The sequence below is a fragment of the Sorex fumeus genome, unplaced genomic scaffold (genome assembly GCF_029834395.1).
Source record: "Sorex fumeus unplaced genomic scaffold, SorFum_2.1 ptg000008l, whole genome shotgun sequence".
Classification (NCBI taxonomy): Eukaryota; Metazoa; Chordata; class Mammalia; order Eulipotyphla; family Soricidae; genus Sorex; species Sorex fumeus.
In genome coordinates, this window is record NW_026606065.1 from 15129846 (window position 1) to 15152062 (window position 22217).

Genomic DNA, 22217 nt, shown 5'->3' on the forward strand with positions numbered 1-22217 from the left:
TTGTTTGCATTTTCCTCATTTCTACCTTCAAATCCTCTTGTCTTTTATTAGCATTGCTTTCCATTGTTTCTTTTAGCACCCTAAGCATCCTCAGTAGCTCCCTTCTAAATTCTTTGTCAGAGAGGTTGTCTAGCACTTCATTACTGTTGGAGTCTTCTGGGCTAGCCTCTTCAATAAGTAAGCTTGGTGGGCTTCTGTGTTGCTTTACCATTGTGACCTGTGTGTTTTAGACCTTCACGCTCACTGTTACTATTCTGCTTAAGATGCATAATAAATTGAGATGGGCTTATTGAATTATTTGCTAATGTGTTTCTGGTGGTTAAGCTAACCTAGTTGAAAGTTCCATCTAAGAGGGTAACTTATGGTTCCTATGGGATATGATGGGGAAAATAACTTGCAGCCACATCAGCGGCAGTGGCTTCAGGAAGGCGCCCTGCTGCCGGGCAGGTACCTGGATGAATGAACAGAGGGTGGTGGAAAGGCTCAGTTTTGGGCTGGCGCAGTGTGCCTCAATTCCTGTCCCCCAAGGATGAAAACCGGCTGTTCTCAGAGGATCTAGTTAGGCGCGCAGCCCCTGAAAGGGGCCCTGCCGCTGGGTGGGTAGCTTGATGAATAGACTTTTATTTATTTATTTACTTATTTATTTTTTAAATTTTGCTTCTCATAACCTCTTCCCATTCCTTTTATGTTGTTGAAAAAGGCAAGATGTATACTTGCCCCTTTCTTTCTGATTTCACTCAGCATGATAACCTAGGGGCAGTGACATAAATATTACTGAGATTTTATTTTAATCTGTTGAATGTGTGGCTCTTTGTATTGCAACTGCAAATGCCAAAGGCTTCAAACTCTTTCTTTTATTGCCCTTGCTTCTGTCCCTCTTCCTCCTTCTTTTGTCTTTGTTTTAATGGGCATGTCTTCATGAGCTCCAATGTTATTCAGCTGGAACTCAGCTCTATGGAGAGGTGGTAGGGGAAGGAGTAACCTGTGATGTTAGCATTAAATTAGCATCTGTCTGTGGGTCTGTTCCTCCCATTATTTCTGTCACAAATGTTTTTTTTTTTTAATTTTTTTCTCCTTTCTCTTTTAGGGAGACAGGAGCACTGACATGGCTTTTTTCCCAAGTTGTAAAAGAGTACCCTTGCCAGCTGCTGTAAGCCGTCTGAGGGTTTTTGCTGGCCCATCCTACACATTTGACCTCGTGTAAATTTTAGGGCTTTTCTGAAAAACAGGGAGTTAATAATTGTCCATCATAAAATTTTGCCCTAGAGTTTAGACTCACAGGGAGACTAAGTTAATGAACAATACCTGAGGCAGATGACTAGAAAGACTCAAACCAGCCCACCACCCTGTAGATTTCCTGCATTTTCTGGAATATTTGTTGATTGATAATATGTAAAGGGCCTTTAAAAAAAGCCTACACACAATTTCTACTTTTAAATTAATCCTATGCAGGCTACTGTATGTAACCTGCCCACACGGCAGAGTCTGGCAAACTCCCCGTGGCGTACCCAATATGCCAAATACCAGTAACAATGATGGGTCTCATTCTCCTAACCCTGAAAGAGCCTTGAATCTGGCACTTTTTAAAATCTCGGGACTAGGACGAAGGAGACGTTACTGGTGCCTGCTCGAGGCAATCGACGAACAACAGAATGATCTTGATCGTGATCCTGTGCTAAATTCCTTCCCACACAGGGAGTTCCTTTTCCTTTCTCTTCTACTTTCCAATAAACTTTTTAACTTTCCTACTGAGTCTGAGCATCATTATTTCTCAATATTTTCATTTTTTAAAATATTGAAGAACCTAAAAATCGCAAAGGAATTAAGACCAGCATTATCTGCATGAGTAGAACAAATATCTTATCAAACCCATACCCTTGGAGAATAGCCTTTTATTATGAGGTGTGATGTGAGACAGAATTTAAGACATTATTTTTAGTGGTTACTTTTTTCCCTTTTCCAAACATAAGTATACTAGGGATCTGGGTTTTATAGTCTCTGGGTCTTGGCCGTTGATGGAATTACCTGGTGCCAGGGCCAGTTAGTGGGTGTGATGCCTACCTACTAGAAGATGGGGTATCTGGGTGGAGGAGACCCAGTCCTGATCCGAGCAGGCTTGGAGATCTCAGCCCTGGGACCCGCATGCCTGGGTTCCTCTGCCGGTTCCTTCATGCATGTGGAGTGTGGTCTCAGCATGGCTGTGGCTGGTTCCAGAGGTCTTTGGCTGCCGGAGCTCTGCTCAGGGCGGGGAGAGAAACTCAACCCGTCCCCCTCCAAGGGGCCCCAGTGAGGCCAGCGAGGCTCAGGGGCAGGAGACTCTGTGCTGTTCTTTTCCGAGAGCTGGGTTTTATAGTCTCTGGCTACCGAATGTATCCTGCCCACATGGCAGTCTGGCAAACTCCCCGTGGCGTACTCAGTATGCCAAATACCAGTAACAATGATGAGTCTCATTCTCCTAACCCTGAAAGAGCCTTGAATATGGCACTTTTTAAAATCTCAGGGCTAGGGCGAAGGAGACGTTACTGGTGCCTGCTCGAGGCAATCAATGAACAACAGAATGATCATGATCATGAAGTATACTAGGATTTTCTTTGTGTTTTTATGACTGGGATTTGGGGGCTAAAATTCCTGAAAATATGTGCCAGAGAGAGGGTTCTCGTTTTCAAATCAGTACACTTAGCCCTACCCCATTCAGTAACATTGCCAATTAACTGTTTCTACCCTTTTTTGGTGCCAGCAACTTTGACTACTATTGTAACTGGTCTCATCTACGATTCTCTGTCTCCAGATATAGATAGTGTGCACTGTGCATTGTGATCCCAATTCTCTAGACCAAAGTTTCTTGGTTATTTTGTTCTAATTGTGGCTCCTTCTGACCTGTTTTCTTGCTGTGGTTCCTCTGTCCTATTTGTTGGCCTCCTAGTCTCGTGCCATGCTCCCCCATTTACTCAGTTCTCACCTATGGCCCCTTGGAATATTCTGAGCACACATGGGGGTGTCATATGGTTCCCAGTTGAGAAATACTGGTTTAATGGATCCAAGAAAAGTCACTATTTCCTTCTTGCAAGGATCAATGGCACTAATTGAAAATTCTTTTCCTGTAAAAACGAAAATCAAAAGTTGAATATCTTTATTCCTAATAAAAAGTCAAACCTTGTGTAAAATATTTCCACAACTTCAGTTAAGACTCTCTTGTAAAAGAGTTTCACAAGATGCAGATGAGCACCACTCAGAGAGGCAGAATTAAAATTTTTATTAAAGATGTCAGGGACCACAAGTTGTTTCATGTCCCTAAGAAATTATGGCCCTTGTACAATCAGAGATGAGTTTAAAAAGGCAAAAATTACATCCTAGTCAGATAACAGATATAATGGGTCAGAATATGCAGGTGCTGTGATTAGCAAAGCAAGCCAAAGAAGCAAAATGAATTAGTTAATGGTTAAACTGACTTAAGATCATGGAGAACAATTTACTTGTGGTTATGGGGTTCAATCACAATTGGATGACGGGGTGAGGATAGTAATTTCAGGATATGAACAGTTTGTTATTGGGCCAAACTTAATGGGTTACATCTGATCCTTAGAACAATGGAAAGGCATTCCCTTCCTGCTGATAGGCTATGAGAGGAATAAAGATGGATTCTCTATTGTCAGGAGCCCTTAACTCAGTGTTAAAATAAATAAAACTAAATATACTTAAAGAACTCAAAATTTTACTTATTCCAAGGCCAATTTTGCAGGTAAAAGTGTACCTATGCAGTCTTATAGTTTTCCCCAACTGATACAGATTTGGAGCAATGTCCTTACTTAAATAAATCTCCAAATGTGCTTGAAAGTGAGAAAAGAGAAAGGAAAAAATTCCAAGAATCCCCTTTCTTCATTAGAAGCATGTAAGGGTGAGAGGTGAAGAGTGAGGTTGAAGCTAACAGATAAAATGAAGTGTTAGGTATCTGCGGAAAATAATTATATTTTGCCATTGTTATTCCTAATTGAGTAGGTTACATAGGAAATAAGTGTAGAATGAGTTTGGTGTATACTATTAAGGGAAGAACCTTACAAAGTGTAAGATTCATTCTCTTCACCTTATGAAATTTTTCACTTCATTCACAGTGGCTAGTGGAATTCTCAAAGCTTTCTTGTCATATTAATCATCAGAGAAACCTTATCCTATTCAAGATTTGACAGTCGTTAAAAGATCTAGTTGGTGACAATTTGCTCCCACTAAAGGAAAAGGGAGATGCATTAGCATCTGGGATGGTATCTGTCATTTTCTGTGAGTTATAGCATGAGATTGCTACATTTCCTCCACCCCCTGCAGATGATTAGATATGATATCTTTGGAGTTTTGTTTCTGAAGAGTACAGTATAAGCTGATTTGAGTGACAAATATTTTTACAAGGATTAATATTTAATTGTCAAAAATATTATCAACAAAGTATCGTTCAGAATAACTTCTAAAAAGTTTTACATGTTATCTGCTGATGTTAAAAACAAAAACAATTTAGGGACCTGAGAGATGGTAATGGAGACTTAAGCTGCTTGCTTGTGTGCAATTCTGGGCAAAGCATATGATCCCTTGAGCACTGCCAGGAGCAATGATTGAGCAGAGAGCTAGGAGCAAGTTCTGAGTTCCCTTCCAGAGCCCCCAACACCAATACAAAGATTTAATGGATTAGCATCATAGTATTTTTCATGATTTATGATTTCTGTAGATGATTGGTCTAGAAGAAGAAAGTTTTACTCATAATCAGACACAATTGCAGAAATCTCAGAGCAGGCTTGAGCTGGGGCTGGGGCTGGGGGTTGGGAGTGACAGTTCTTTCCAAGAGCTGACATCTCTGCTCTAACTAATGGCTGAACACCTCAGCTCTTCCCTCTTAGGTCTCTGTCTACTAACTTTTGGCATAAAGAATTGATTTTTTTTTCTTTTTTTTTTGGGGGGGGACTGGAACGATAGCACAGCGGTAGGGCATTTGCCTTGCACGCAGACAATATGGCCGACCTGAGTTCGATTCCTCCGCCCCTCTCGGAGAGCCCGGCAAGCTACTGAGAGTATCTAGCCCGCACCACACAGTCTGGCAAGCTACCCGTGACGTATTCGATATGCCAAACACAGTAACAGAAGTCTCCAATGGAGACGTTACTGGGCCCGCTGGAACAAATCAATGAACAACGGGAGGACTGTGACTGTGACTGTGACTTTTTTTTTATTAGTGAAACACCATGAGGTACAGTTGTAGACTTACAAATTTTTTTTGCTTGGGTTTCCATTGTACAGTGATCGAATGCCCATCCCTCCACTAGTGCCCATTCTCCACCACCACGGATCGCAGTATCCCTCCTACCCCCTACCCCCCATCCCACCCTGCCTCTGTGGCAGGGCATTCCCCTTTGTTCTCTCTCTCCTTTTGGGAGTTGTGGCCTGCAAAAGAGGCATCGAGTGGCAATCATGTTCTGTCTAGAGTCTACTTTCAGCATGCTTCTCCCATCCTGGGGGGATCCTCCCAATACCCCCCCCCCCCCATTTCATGCTCCCTTCTACATCTGGGCTACCTTTACCCCTAGAGAGTGAACCTGGCCCCCAAGCCATGGAGTAAATCTCCTGGTATCCTATTTTGTTACTTTATGTTCCCCAGGGGCTGGAGCATAGCACAGTGGGTAGGGCGTTTGCCTTGCAAGTGGCCAACACGGCCGACCCGAGTTCTATTCCTCCACCCCTCTCAGAGAGCCATGCAAGTTACCGAGAGTATCTTGCCTGCACGGCAAAGCCTGGCAAGCTCCCCGTGACATATTCGATATGCCAAACACAGTAACAAGTCTCACAATGTTACTGGGCCCGCTCGAGGAAATCGATGAACAACAGGAGGACAATGATATTCCCCAGATGAATACTATCTTTTTATGTCTATCCCTCTCTTTCTGACTCATTTCGCTTAGCATGATACTTTCCATGTAGCACCACTTGTATATAAATTTCATGACTTCATCTTTTCTGACAGCTACATAGTATTCCATTGTCATAGAGAATTGATTTCTTCTGGAGCAGCCATTGCTAAAATGGACAATTCTGCCACCTAGGCAGGAATCATCCAGGAGAGCAGTAGAGCCTCGGGTACAATAGACAGACACTTTAGGGACCACTGCCATCTATGCACTGAGCTTACTCCTGGCCCTGCACTTTGAGATTACTCCTGGAGGCTGGCTCTGGGGTGGAATGAGGGTAGGCCGCCTGCAAGGCAAATGCTGTCGTCTTTTCGGCTTCTGGGAGGCACTTGGTGTTTGTTGCGTCAAAGAAGATAGATTCTAGGGGCTGGTGAGAAAGTATAGCGGGTAAGACTCTTGTCTGGCACATGGCTGATTTGGGTTGGAGCACCGCTAGGAGTGATATTCTGAGTGCAGAGTAGGAGTGACCCGAGAGTAACCCTGAGTAATACATCCTCCTCTCCGCAAAAGAGGGCAGATTTTTTGGCCAGAGCCATAGCACAGTGGGTAGGACGTTTGCCTTGCATGCGGCTGACCCTGGTTTGATCCCTGGCACCCCATATGGTCCTCAGCACCGCCAGTAGTAATTCCTGAGTGAAGAGCCAGGAGTAACCCCTGAGTCTCGCTGAGTGTGATCCAAAAAGCATTAAAAAAGGGGGAGGATTTTTAAGAAGCTGATAAGTGATTTTTTTTTCTATCTAAAATGAGAGCGGTAGGTCAATTGAGTTACCCAATCCCTAGCAAGCAGTTCCTTCCCATGGTAGAAACTGCAATAGTTTTACAATTTAGCTTTGATATTAAGTGACTCCCACTACATTCTATTGGTCAGTAGTGACAGCCCTTATTTAGCATAGGCGAAGTTTAAGCATGATCAAAATATCAGGGGGTAGAACTTGATCTGGGCATTTCTGAAGGCTTGCTACTGTCAGATCGTTTCTTATTTTTAGAGATATGTAACCATTGGTATTTTAAAACTGAGTACGTTCATAAATTACTTTTCCCACCATAAATTTTCTTGAACCCATCTGTTAGTCACTGTTTTATAGTTCTAAAATTATTTCAGGTTTATATAGTGGCAAAAGCCTAATGGCTTAAATTTTAATGCACTTATTCCTCTCCAGTATTGATATTTTAGCTGAAAAGTATTCCTTTGTAATAACAATTTGAAAAGCTAGTCATCTACTGAAATCCAGTTCTGTGTTTGTAAGAAGATATTCTATATTTGTATTTCCCAACAGTTGTTTGTGTGCAATAAATTTTAAAGGTAGATACAGTTGTGATATTCTGGGATTCACAAAGTTAAATATGCTTTGTGTGTGTTCTAGCTAGTTTTTTTTAGGTTTAGCCTTTAATATCCTACAATAAGTTATACAGTACATTCACAGCAGATCTCGAAGAGGAGGATTTAATATGCAGCATTTCTTAAAGTTATTATATCTTGCAACATTTTGTCCTCCGGACATTTTGCATTAGTGTTTCATAAAACATCCTTTAGAAAGTGCTAAATTATTTTTTGCTATTTCACCTGTATCATTTCATTGTGTAAAGTTGAGTATGAGTCTAAGTATTGGTTTAAACCAGCTCTGTGCTTTCCCATAATTTATTTCCTGTTGCTACAAGCAGCTTGTTCTTTTAAAATGCAAATCAGATCTTGTTGCCCAACTGCACAGTACTTTCAGGTGATGTTCCAGTGTTTTTTAGGATTAAATCCAATCTCCTAAATAAAGCCTAGCATAGTCTGGCCACTTCTAGGGTTCCCCCTTTCTCATTACGCACTGACCTCTCAGTGTTTTCTATGTGCTTTTTTTCCCACCACAGAGGTTTTTCATTTGCTCTCTCTTGTACCTCAAACCCTCTTATCCTCCCTCTAATTCCAACTAATAATTCAGAAGCAAACTCATAAGGTCCTTGAATTTCCCCTCAGTAACCTTAGTCAAAGCCCCTGAGTAGAAACTTACATTTATGATATATTAATTTTATATTCATTTTGTAAAAACTTTATTAGTCTGTCTCCTGAAATAAATTATAAGCTAGATCAGAGCAAAGATTTTTGAGCTCTGTATTAGATGTTGTAACTAAAATAGATTAGTAAATTCTCTAAGGATTGAATCTTCTTTCCTTTAATCAACATCACTATTCTGGTGGTCCAAAGGTAGTAAAAAAAAATTCTATTTTCCCAGAAGTCTGTGTTCCAGAAAGTGCTTCAGCCTCACTCCTCTACATTCTGATTTTTTATAAAATAGCAGTGTTTTCTCAAGTGATGACTCCCATTTGGTTATCTACTGATGGAGAATGAATGTAGACATCATGTATTTCACCTCAGGTTAACACCAGCCCTCTGTGATAAATTGTTCTTTCTCATGAAAGTTAAAAGAAATATTTTCTATATACACCAATAAATAAATGTATCTTTATAATGTGTTATACACATTAAGATGGTTACACACATACATAGAAATCAACTGTTAATATAATGCTAGAATATATATATATAAATAACATGCATAAAATTTTAAATAAAATGATTCTATTAGAAGTTTTTTTAAAGGTAATAGGTACATTGATCTTTGAGTCTCATACCTGTTGAATCATTTATACTAGATTATTTTGCACATTGTGATAGCCTTCAAGCACAGAACTATTTATGAATGGTGACAATTTTAATTCTTCCTTGGTGCCTGATTTCATTTTCTTAAATTACTAAATTGAATAATATTTTTATTAAAAATGGCTATGTTTTTTCTTAATTCCTTAATATCAGATTGAAGATAATTAGTTCTTTCTACATTTGCATCCAAAGTGGATATTTATATTGTTGATGACTTTCTTTGCATAGTCATGTGAACACTGGCTTGTCTTATCAGTGACAAATTAATAAACAGATACTTTGCACTGCTAAAAGACTGTCTTAACTCATATTGAGATGGTTTTACATATAGGTTCAAAAGCAACAGGATATAATTTTCCTTCCTATTATAAATAATAATTTATAAACTTATTATTCTATATTATCATCAAAATGAGTTAAAATATAAAAAATAAACCAGAAGCAAATCACAAATGAAAGGGAAAGAGATACTGCCTTACCTGATGACATCACAGATTACTGAAGACCAACATTGGAAAATGGTGGTGTTATCTAAGTTCAACAAAGCACAGGTCAATGCGCTCCACTGACTCCATTAAATCATTGAGTTCAATGAAACCAACAAATGCCACATGATCATACCAATCACTCTACACTCCACCACAACCTCCCCTACTACCCCTGCAACACAACAAAACAATTTTAGTTTCTGATTTTGTTTATTTTTTCCACCAGCCATTTCTAACCCCAATGCTAGCATGAGAGTATGTTTTAGGGGTCTGCAAAATGGTGTTTGAGGACCCATGGGGTTCAGGAGATTAAGTCATGACTTCCTGAATACAGAGCCGTGTGTTTTACTTTTTTGGGCATCTTTGGTCTGGGAGGATGACATTTTATAGAAGACCATCCAATATTCCTTTGAGTTGGTTTATAACATATTGGTACAGATGGTACAGATGTCTTCAGTTCTTCTTGGAGACTGTTTATCCCTCTTCGGATTTGAATGACAGCCTAGTAGGATAAAGGACTGTAGATTGGAGTTTCTCTACAAACAGTCTTTTTATTTATATCACTCTACTCCCTTCTTGCCTGTAGGGTTTCCTGAGAGTGATTTGTAGAGAATCTTATGTCATGTGCCTTGTGTTTGACGTTTTGATGCTCTCTCGCTGCTTTAAGTAATCTGTCTCTCTCTTTAGTTCTTGCAATTTTGACTAAAATGCGCCTTGGCATTGTTCTTCTGAGTTTATTTTCTTTGATACTATATGGACATTCTGCATCTGTGTTATTGCCTCCCTCTAATAACTGGGGAATCTTTAACTTTTTTTTTCTGTACTATGAGTAGTTCTTCCCTTATATCTGTCTTCTGGGAGTATTACCCTTGTGCTATGTATGTTAAATATCTTGTAACTTCTTCCATTTTAAAATTCCTTCTATTGCCTCTTTTTCATTGTTTTTGACTTACTGTGTATAACTTCCAAGTTCACTGATTTGGTTTTCCACTCCCTTACTTCTGCTGCTGTGACTGGCTACTACATCCCATAGGTTCAAACAATCTTAACTAAGAGTTCCTTAATATTTTGCATTGATTTTTTTGAATTAATGAATTTCTCATCCATTGTTTTCTTCATTTCAGTAGGGTTTTATTCATTTAATGAAAATATTTATTTCAGGAGATTGCTATTCTGAAGTCATCTCAGGCAGTGTCCTGAGTTTTGATAAGCTTAACTACTTGGCTGGGCCTCTGAATCTTCTAAAACCCCTGAATTCTTTTGTTTTCTCATTATTCCTGCTGATGTATGTGAGTAAGGGATGGAACTTTCAATTCCAGATGGTCTTAGTGTGATCTGGTAAGCTGTTTATTACATCAGGTAGCTACTTTGTTGATGTCTGCCTTCTCTGCTCCCTGTCAGGGACTTTTGGTAAAGGAGATGGAGATGGAAGTAGCTCGCAAAATAGGCTGGTGGGGTTCTGTTGGTGGAAGCAGAATTTATAGTGAGATTCTGATGGTTCACAAAAGTGGGTTAAAGTGTGTGGGGTAGATAAAGAATTTCGAGTGTACACATGAAGTCTGGCACGCTGAAGTGAAGGTTCTCCACTTTCCTTTGCAATAGGGCTCTGGGGAAGTGTCAACCCAGTGCTGGTTAACCTGTCCTAGAGAATGGAAGAAGCAGAGGATCTGGGGTATGTGCATGTGGGCCTGCAGAAATGACAAGAGGCCAGTGTTTGCTCAGTTTAAACTTTATATTGCAACATAAATTTAAACTTTACATTGTAGCATTGCAAGAGAGAAAGAGCTAAAAATGTCCTGGACAAGAAGCTGGAGTTTTGATTGCTTTCTACTTAAAAAATTATTATATTACATATATTATTCTCCTACTAAAATATCCAAACTGAATTTCCACTATTCAGAGCAGGAATTGTGAACCAAGACTACTTCTGTTGAGGTAACAGTAGTACATGTATGCTGCTATCAAAGCCTATAGACAACAAATTTGTGACTCTGATTTATTACATAGCTAAATATAGCTAACTTCCTTAGTTTGGTATTCTTAGATCTGAAATTAACTTAAGTTCCCAGTTCTAATTTAATTTTCAGAATTTAGGTAAAAATGGTCTCCTTTCTTCTGAATCACTGATTTCTTTTACAGTAATGTTCAGGCTTCTGTAACATCTCTAGTTATCTTTTAAATTCTCTTTTTCTTCAAAGTTCTTCACAGAAAGAAATATTTTCTTCATTGCAAATAACTATCCAGGCTGGGAGTGATCCCTTAGCAGCAGTATTGCTAATGAGCACTCAAACAATTTATTTTATATATTTGTAATTTAAAACAAAATTATTATTATTATTATTTGAATCAAATCGTGCAAAATTCTTTCCCACTTAGTAAGCACATTGTAATTATTAGTTATTTCCTCTAATGATCATCAGCAGCTATTGTCAACATATAATAATGTAGTGAAAACTCAATATTACCTGTTTGACCATAAGCAATTTTGAAATAAAAACTTTATTAATTTTATTTGGAGGCTTTCTTCACAGCAATCCTCAATTTCTTCTATTATCACTAGCAACATGTATTAATCCAACTAGCTATGTTTAGGAAACTAAAACTGATAAAATAATTAGAAAGAAAGTACTATAAAAGGTGCTGCCATCCTATCCCATTGAAAACAGTGAAGAAGTTGTTTTTGCTTCTTCCAGGAAAATGAATGTAATAAATCTGAAGGTGAACAAATTGTGAGTGATGATGGTACAGAATATGTAGGAAATATTGGACAAAGCAAAAAACCTATTTCCAAGGAAAGTGCCACAGAAATCCTGGACGTAATATAGTGAAAAACATTTTTTTGTGTGTTGGGTTGGCAGTTCTATCAGTGAGTAAGTGGTATTTGAAAGAATTGGTGTTGTATTATTTAAGAAATATGGTAACAGTAGGAAGTAATATTGAGTCAGTATTTTGATACTACTGTTATATCAGAGAATTATTGAGCTATAAAGCTTGCCATAGGGAAATGATCAATATATGTTCAGTTTCTTTGCATTAATATGCTCTTGTACCTTATTCCAAATCACTACACTCTCTAAAAGAAGAAAAAAATAGTTTTATGAATAGAGATACCACCTCTTGAAATTTTTCTCTGGTTTGCATGTGATAAGAAGCTTCATTATGAATCTTTGTTTCACTCCCAAAACTGGCTCAAAAATCTTTTTTTTCACCAGAAAAGATGCTTAAAATTGTATGAGCTATTGAAATCAAAATATAATGTCTTACTTTTGTAAAGGATGACAGTGAAACAATGTATATATTTAGAAAGGATCCAGTAAGTCTCGATCTGGATCCTTTATAAATATTTACATCACATAAGATGTATCTATTATTATATTCAAATAGTGTACTATTATACATAGTACATTATTGTTTTATTGTCGATACATTAATTTTTTCTTTTGTTTTGGGGGTCACACCTAACATGCTGATGGGTTACTCCTGACTCTTTGCTCAAGAATTACTTCTGATGGAGCCCAGTAGACCATTATTGGATGCCAGGGATTGAACCCAGCTCAGCTGCATAAAAGGCAGCTAGCTACTTGCTTTACTATCATTCCAACCCCTGTTTTTAATTTTATTTTCATATCCAAACTCCATCCTCTCAAAGTAATCTTACTTGGCTGGAGCAATAGCACAGTGGGTGGGGCATTTCCCTTACTGCAGCCAACCCAGCTGAGCCGAGTTTGATTCCTCTGTCCCTCTCGAGAGCCCGGCAAGCTATCGAGAGTATCTCACCCATGTAGCAAAGCTATCCATGATGTATTTGTATGCCAAACACGGTAACAACAAGTCTCATAATGTTACTGGACCTGCTCGAGCATATTGATGAACAACGGGAAAACAGTGCTACCCAGAGGCAGTCTTTCTAGTTCTTTAACGGATGTATTGTGTCTATTCACTAAATGCTATTATTCTGTTCCTTTGACATAACAACTGGATTGGTTTATTTAGCACCATCTCATTCTCTCTTTGTATGGTGCTTTCTTTTAATGGAAAAATAGCCAGTTACAAATCACACTTTGAGATTCTCTTGCATTTGAGGTTATGAATATCTTTAGTTTCCTACAAGCACAAACAACTTGAATCCAGAAATGAGCAGCGAAATAACCCCACGAAGGGAGATAGGGTCTTCTGATATAACATTCAAGAAAATCAGCATAAGTACTTGAGCAAGAAATGATAGTTTTCATGAGAGACAATTTACTATTACATCCTCTAAGTAATAATTTTAAAGCTTTTGGTTTATTTTGAATATGAAAGTCATTGAAAGTTTTGCAGAGAGAAATATGATTTACATACTAAAGAAAGTGCTTTAACTGATTTATGTTGAAAACATAATATGACAGAAACGAAAACAGAAAGATTAGGAGACTATGATCTTAATTGAAAAGGTAGGTGACAACTTGTTGAATATCAACAATGGCAATGCTGGATATGGTGATATTTTTGATGTACTTTAATAGGTGATTTCACGGTCTTTCCTGAATTTTATGATTCCAGATGACAGGTGACAACTCTCCTACTGGAAGGTCAGAATTGTGAAGCATACTAAGGAGGAGTACTCTTCCATAGTGAGTGCTGCCCATAGGCTGAGGAGGTTGTTCATTATGAAATATTGGTGATATGTGTGCCGTAGGTGACCCAGACAAAAAAACAGTTTAGGACTTAGAAGACATAGTAGCATGGGTTTACGGGAGAATGGGAATTATACTGGTGGGAAAGTATGTACAGCACTTTCAAGAAATTTTGATCAAAGGAAGCAGATGATAATGTTACTTAGAAACAGGTACAAAAGATTTTTGTAGTGGAAGAGATATAACTTGCATTTGAAATCTAAAAGACTCATCAATGAAATGTGATTTTAGGAGAGATATGTAAGAATTAAAAGACAAAAATAATTGTTGTAAAGTTGTGCTGTAATAGGAAAGAAACTGGTGACATGGATTTTCCATGAATATGGATATATTTCATTTCTAGTAACAGGTAGAGGGCAGAACATGGGAGTATATGCACACAGGTAGGGAATGTTTTTTAACAATTGCTTCTATTTTATCAGTGAAGTAGGAATCAAGGTCAATAGCTAGAATTGAATCTAGGATGATTATTGGATCAGTTGATAAATTAGCAGGTAGATGGTGATGTTTTCCTTCCCAGTTGAAATCCGTTCAGACTGGTCAGATCTCCAGTAAGTACTGGGCATGATTTCACCAGACATAGAAGGTAAGAATGGAAAATGAGTCTGATTTTGCTCTAAGAACTAAAATTCTTATATATTAGTATGAACTAAGCAGAAAATCAGGACTTTCATCACGAACAGAATAGTTACTGGTTGTAGCAAAAATGGAATCAGGAAAAAGTCTCCCCCTCAGAAGAACAAGCAAAATCACAAGAAAGCATTTAACAAAGAGGAATGGCTTAGTTTGGTAAATATGAGGACATAGAACCCATCTCAGAGATAATTAGATTCCATGTAAAAATATCACCTTTCTATTTCCTACTTGTAATGTTTTGCTTAGGTATTAGAGGACTGAGCCTTGGAAGCCCTTTGTTGCCTAGTACTCTAATTGTTGATATAAACAAGAATTATAGAGTTTTAGAGTTCTGCTTATCTTTGGACTATCTGTGAGGAACCAATTACGGAACACTGTCAATTATGTTCATGCTTTGTTTCTTCAGGTATATTTAAGCAAGAGTTTAATGTTAAACTTGTTTTAACCCTGTCTTTGACACCTCAAAATAACAAATAGTTCTATGTGACATATAGTAAATATGGTAATATGTTCCTTTAAACAAACCAAATTATTTGTATACTCTGTAACTTGAAATGATGTGAAGCTGATACAATTATTTCATTTCATTTCATCATCCTGTTATTCGTCGATTGCCTCGAGCAGGCCCCAGTAACGTCTCTTTCATCCTAGCCCTCAGATTATATTCACGGCTCTTTAGGAGAATGAGACCCATCATTGTTACTGGTATTTGGCATATTTGGTACGCCACGGGGAGTTTGCCAGACTCTGCCCTGTGGGCAGGCTACATTCGATAGCCTGCAAGTTTGTCCAAAGTAGGAATGAGACAATAAGATGTCATAAAAAAAAAGTTCTGATAAGATGTCGCACGGCTGCAAATGCGGCCGCGTGGTTCCGGGACCTGGATTTTATAGTCTCTGAGTCTTGGCCGCTGATGGGATTACACGGCGCCAGGGGGCCAGGTGGTGGGTGTGACCCCCGCCTACTGGAATTTGGAGGATCTGGGTGGAAGATGCTCGACTCCAATCCGAGTAGGCTTGGAGGTCTCGGCCCCGGAACCCGCGTGGCTTTGTCCCTCTGCCAGTACCTTCATGTGTGCGGAGAGTGGTCTCAGCATGGTGGTGGCTGGTCCTGGAGGTCTTCGGCTGCCGGAGCCCTGGTTGGCGCGGGGAGGAAAGCTCAACCCGCTCCCCTCCAAGGGGCCCCGGGAAGGAACACCCAGGCGCGGGGGCAGAAGACTGCACGGTTCTCATCCGGGACCTGGATTTTATAGTCTCTGAATCTTGGCCGCTGATGGGATTACACGGCGCCAGGGGGCCAGGTGGTGGGTGTGACCCCCGCCTACTGGAATTTGGAGGATCTGGGTGGAAGATGCTCGACTCCAATCCGAGTAGGCTTGGAGGTCTCGGCCCTGGAACCCGCGTGGCTTTGTCCCTCTGCCAGTACCTTCATGTGTGCGGAGAGTGGTCTCAGCATGGTGGGGGCTGGTCCTGGACGTCTTCGGCTGCCAGAGCGCTGGTCGGGGCGAGGAGGAAATATTGATAATTTTGATACAATTATAATGAATGAGAAAGTTATGTGATAAAGTGACAAATTGTCCAAGAACAAAAAACGACGAGTGACAGACTCAGAACTTGATTCCAACTTTTTAAAACATTTAAAGATTCCAACTTTTTAAAACATTTAAAGTAAAACATTTAAAGTAAAACATTTATTTTTTGCTGTGTGCCATACACCCTGCAAAGTATTTTGAATTTGACTCATTTTAATTCCTGTGCCACTTCTCTTTTTTAAAGCATTGGGAAGACTTCTACTCTCTGTGTCTGAATAATGTGAAATAATGATTGCACCTTGTATACTTATATCACTTACACTAATGTTATTTAAAGTTAAATCTAATATTTTCATAAGGAGCTGTAACTATTTTCTCCTAAAGAACTCTAATGTGCATGTTCCATTAAAAAATCTTCTGATAGACTTTTATTAAACGGTGACTATTTTCAATTTGTCAGAAACGGTGTTGGTTGTAAGGTAATTGCTAGTGAATTCATGTCCTGTCATTTCTCCAATAAATACTCTTTAGTGTGTATTGCAAAAAATAGATGGAAAGAAAATTGTGCCATTTTTGCACCTGCATTCAACTTTTAGGAATGTGTTTATAGCTACTTTAAATGAACTTTCAAATAATATCATGCATTATGTCATCACTTTGCCAGATCAAGTAATCAGACTCAAGAAATATCTGTGCTTAAAAGAAATCTGTCAATAAGTTGACAAAGTTGATCTCTATAAAGAGCTAATGGACTTGACTATTTAAATGCTGGCATGGGAGAGCATTTTAAAGACAAAACTTCTAACAATGCCAGCGGCAATGCAGGTTAGATCTTCAATTATTTACTGTACTCGTGTTTTAAGATCAATATTCCTTTAATTTATACAGTTTGAAATCGAGATAGGACAGCATTTCACTCAACTATGTGGGGAAGGATTTTTGTTTTACAAAGAATAAATGTGTCTATTTGAAAATTCCATCATGATGTGAGAACTTGGCATGGGTGATAATAAAACACATATATTAAAGGCCTTAGAAAACATAGATCAAAAATTGGTGTGCTTAAGTTCTAAGTATATTGACCAATTTCTCTAATTTTTCTTTTGCCCAACCTTGCTTTTATTTTGAAACCTGAGTGGCATTTTAACAAAACAACCCAAGTACCAAATGGACATAGTTATTTTAATGAAGAGCTAACAAATTAAAGAAAATCCCAAAGAAGTTTCCAGAATCAGTTACTTAATGGTGGTTTTTCATTAAAAAAAAAAAAACACCTTAAACTAGAATTGAATAACACAGTTCCATTGCTAAGAATATAATTTTTGTTTCAAAACTCAAATGCTTGTCCAAGGAATTACCTCATTCCTTTATATTTTTATACTATTTAGTCCACTTTATTTTTAAGTTAGTAATACTTGTATTCTTAAAGAATAAAAGTAAATTATATGCATTGAGAAGTTTAATTTCCTATCCTTATTTTTCCCCTCCTTACAAGGAGAATCTTGTCTCTTGGTGAAGGAAATATTTTTTATTTCCTTCATATTTATTGAGTTATCTCTAAGCTATCTGGAAAAAAAGCCTTCCTTAAAAATTCATTCCATCTACCAGAGACATAGTGTAAAAGATAAGACTCTTGCCTTGCGTACCTCTGACTCTGGTTTGATCTTAGCACTGTACGTGATCCTCTGGTCTTCACACCCATCACCTCCAGGAATCACTTCTTTTTTATTGTACTTGTTTTAATGCAAAATTTTCTCATATTTATTTTATTTTAAAATATTTTTATTACAACACCGTGATTTGGCAATTTGTTCATAATGTGGGGGAGGGAGGCTGGAGTAATAGCACAGTGGGTAGGACATTTGCCTTGCACGTGGCCGACCTGGGTTCGATTCCCAGCATCCGATATGGACCCCTGAGCACGGACAGGAATAATTTCTGAGTGCAGAGCCAGGAGTAAGCCCTGTGCATCGCTGGCTGTGACCCAAAAAGCAAAAAAAAAAAAAAAGAAAGAAAAAAAAAAGCTAGCTATTTCAGGCATTAAATATTTCAACACCACTACCCACCCCCAGTGTGCCCTTTTCTCTATCAATGCCCTCAGTTTCCCACCCACCACTCCAGCCTGACCCTTTGCAGGCACAATCAAATTTACTTCAAATTATTTGTGACAACACGGAGACAAATGGAATCATCAAATCTTAAATCAATAAGAGTCAACTTGTGATAGTTGGTATAGCTCACGGGCTGGAGCGATAGCACAGCAGGTAGGGCGTTTGTCTTGCACGCGGCAAGTCAGCTGACAGTCCGATTTCTCAGCCCCTCTCAGAGAGTCTGGTAAGCTACCCAGAGTATCTTGCCAGCATGGTAAAGCCTGGCAAGCTACCCGTGAGGTATTTGATATGGCAAACACAATAACAACCAGTTTCACAATGGAGACATTACTGGACCCGCTCGAGCAAATCAATGAGCAACGGGAGGACAGTGACAGTGACAGTGTTATAGCTCACAATGATGTTACTAAAGTCTTTGTCTGAGGATCTACTGTTCTGGGTAGCTAACTGAGCCTTCTTTGTTATTGTTTAGACACATTGAGCTTGGTCGTCCACTATGCAACTTTCCAATCAGATGTGTTGTGATCCTACTGGGCTGATAGTACAATGCAATTTTGAAGTGTTATGTCACGCAGATGCATAAATGTGGCCATGTGGTCCAGAAGCTATAGGTCTGGAATAATTTGGTGCACTGGCAGTTTGATGGGGTTCAGTTGTGGAGCTGGGCTGTTCCTAAGTAAGTTGGGGTGGCTGGGGGCTGTTGTGCTTTCAGGCAGAAAGGGGAATCTGTCCTCCCCATTTCCAGAAGGCTCCAGAGCTTCATCTCGGACCAATCTACCTGGGAAGATTTGATATTATGTTATTTAGGAGATATCCAGGGATAAATTCTAAGAATAGAGCTGGGAACGGTTCCTACCCCCTTCTCTCCCAATCCACTCCCAGTGAAGGTACATTAAGTGTGAATATCCTTGTTGGTTGTTACATAGACTATAATTAAATACAGATGTAAACTATTCAAAGTATCAATGCTTCTTTCCATTTCTGTATATAAGATGGACTTTTGTATATTCGCTGCAAGAGCAAAAAAGCATTTGCAAACTGCTCAAAAAATCACTTGATCACTTGATACCTTGTTACTCATCGATTTACTCGAGTGGGTGCCAGTAGCATCTCCATTCATCCCTGTTGTGTGCTAGCGTAGCCCAATGGCATCTGCTCGTTCTATGAACATGCAGAGCCTCAAACCGATCATTCAGGGTCTTAACAAAGAAGTCTGACCATCTTGTAGGTGGGCGTCCATGCGATCTTTTGATGTCCCATGGAATCCAGTCCGTAATGGCTCTAGTCCAGGGTCGTCTCTAAACCTCATTACGTCTTCAGCCCATCTGATTTTTGATGTCTTGGCAAATGAGACAGCATTCCTGATTCTTGAGCGCTGACAGATATCGGAACTCTGGATTCTATCTCTCATTTGAGTGAAGTGTGATACTCCAAGCATAGGTCTTTCGATTCCTCTTTGAGAGAACTGAATACGTTCTCAACCTGTTTTCGTAGGGCCTAGGTCTCTGAGGCATATGATAATGCAGGAAGAACAGTGGAATAGAAGAGATGTGCTCGTAGCTGGAGGTTCTTTGTCCTCTTAGTTATTTCTTCAACTCTCTTGAAGGCATTCCAAGCCGCTCTCTTCCTCCTGCGTAACTCAGGTGCCAGGTCATTTATCATGTTGGTTTCTCGACCAAGGTATATATAACTGTTGCATTCAGAGAAAGTGGTTTCGTTGAGAGTGAATGGAACATCAGGAACAAGACTGTTTCTCATGAACATTGTCTTTGTGAGATTCAGTTGTAATTTTTATTTATGTTTATTCATTTTTTCAGGCTACTATAACTCAAAAAATATTTTTATTTATTTCTCCTAAAGTTATGCCTAAAGAAAATTATTTAAAAACTGAAAATGGGAAAAATTCAACCCTATCAATACTATCAATACTATTCAATACTATCAATAGATTGATAGTGTTATTTATATATGAAAAATAGGCAATGAAGTAGAAGATGCACCATACCCAAAAGGAAGTGATTATTTGGATATTTAGAAGATATTATTATAGCACAGCCGTAGGGCGTTCGCCTTACAAGTGGCCAACATGGCCGACCTGAGTTCGATTCCTCCGCCCCTCTCGGAGAGCCCAGCAAGCTACCGAGAGTATTCGATATGCCAGACACAGTAACAACAAAGTCTCCAATGGAGACGTTACTGGGCCCGCTCGAGCAAATCGATGATCAACGGGAGGGCCTTTTTTTATTATAGCAAAAAAAAAAACACCTGGAAATAGTGAAAGAGAAAGTGAGAATATATAATCTTGACGCAAGAGAGATTGCATTGGAGTTACGGTGTTTACCTCACATGTGCTGAACCCCTGATCAATCCCAGATACTATATAGTCTTCCAACTACACCAGGTGTACTTGTGGTCCCTGAGCTTCCTTAGTCAGCCCCTTGTGATCCCCAGTACCTCAGGAACTCAAGCAACATCACATCTTCACGCCCTAGCTCTCAATCAGGAGGAAGTGCTAAGTCTGTCCTCTTAACTCCCTGAACACCCCCGAGGAGCCCCAATAAAATATTTTATTTTTAAAATAAATATCAATAAACATATTTTACCTTGTTAAAAAGACAGTGTTGAAATACAGTTCAAATTTAAAGGTGTTCACTGGTTAGCTGAATACAGAACATCTGGAATAATGACTCCATTTTGCTTCTCTCCTTCCATTCAGAAAGTGATGAACATGTTGCTAGAAACAGAAGCAAAAAAAAATCCCAGCAAGGAGAGAAACTCAGAAGGAAGCCCCCTAAAATATATGTACAAAGTCATTTCATATTATTAGCTGACTCCTGATCTTCATAGGTATGGAAGAGAACTTCAATGACCCTGAAAAAACAGCTGAACTATGGAGAATTCTGGCAGCTGCTTGGATGCTAAAAAGATTAGAGTTTGGGGTTTACTTCTAACAGTTTAATGGTATTTAGAAAATACCTATAACTTTCCATGGAATCAGGAGGGTCATAGCTAAGGATGACTATTATGTTTCAGGGAAAACAGACAACAAAATCACATATTTTATTAATTTGTATTGGTTTGGGGTCCATACCTGGCAGTTCTCAGGGCTGACTCCTGGTTCTGTGCATAGGTATCATTTCTGGCAGGGCTTGGGGACTCTATGAGGTAGACCCCAAGGTCCAGGGATTGAACCCAGGTCAGCTGCATACAAGGCAAGCACTATACCCTCTGTACTATAACCGACAGTATTTTATTTTTTCTGCTTGCTTTTTTGTGGTTGTTTTTTTTTGTTTTAGGATTTTCTGTTTGTTTATTGTGTGTGTATTTGTGTGTGTGTGTGTATCTGTGTGTCTGTGTATCTGTGTGTCTGTGTGTCTGCGTGTGTGTGGACGTGGTAGACCTGGAGATGTCAGGGCTTATTCCTGGCTCTGTGCTCAAGGATTACTCCTGCCATTAGGATTTCTGATAGAAATTTCTTTGAGTATGCATATTGTTTTAAACGTAAAAGTCATTTTGACAGTTCATTCTCTCAAGTGAAGAGCATAGCATACATTTCGTCTCTTTGGGCCATCTTCTATTTCTTTTTAATAATGTCTTACTGGATTTTAATTTATGGTTTCTATTTTGGTTAAATTTATTCCAAATTATTTAATTACATTTGATGCTATCTTATGGGTGATATTTTCTCACTTGTTTAATTTTAAAATAAAAACAAAAAAATCAAACCCAGTTCAGCCGGGCTGGCTGTGCACAAGGCAAACACCCCACTGCTGTGCTATCACTCCAGCGTTTAATTTTAGTTTATTTTAGTTCTTTTTTTCCCTACAAGGACTTCTTGTATATCTTTTAATTTTTGTCAAGTTACTTTAGCTAGAACTTCCAACACTATATTGAACAGTACAGGTGAAAGTGGACATTTTTGTTTTTGACTGATCTTAGAGGAAAAGCTTTCTGTTCTAATTTATTTTTACACTGGGTATGACATTTATTAAGCATTTATCTCATATGCCTGCATTATGTTGAGGTACATTCATAGTATATACTTCATTGGTAAGGGGTTTTGTCATAAAAGAATGTTGAATCTTCTCAAACATTTATTCATCTATTGGGATGCTTATGATCTCTTATCCTTTTTCGTCTTTATCATGTTTTATTCTCATATACCAAGTCATACTTATATCACTGG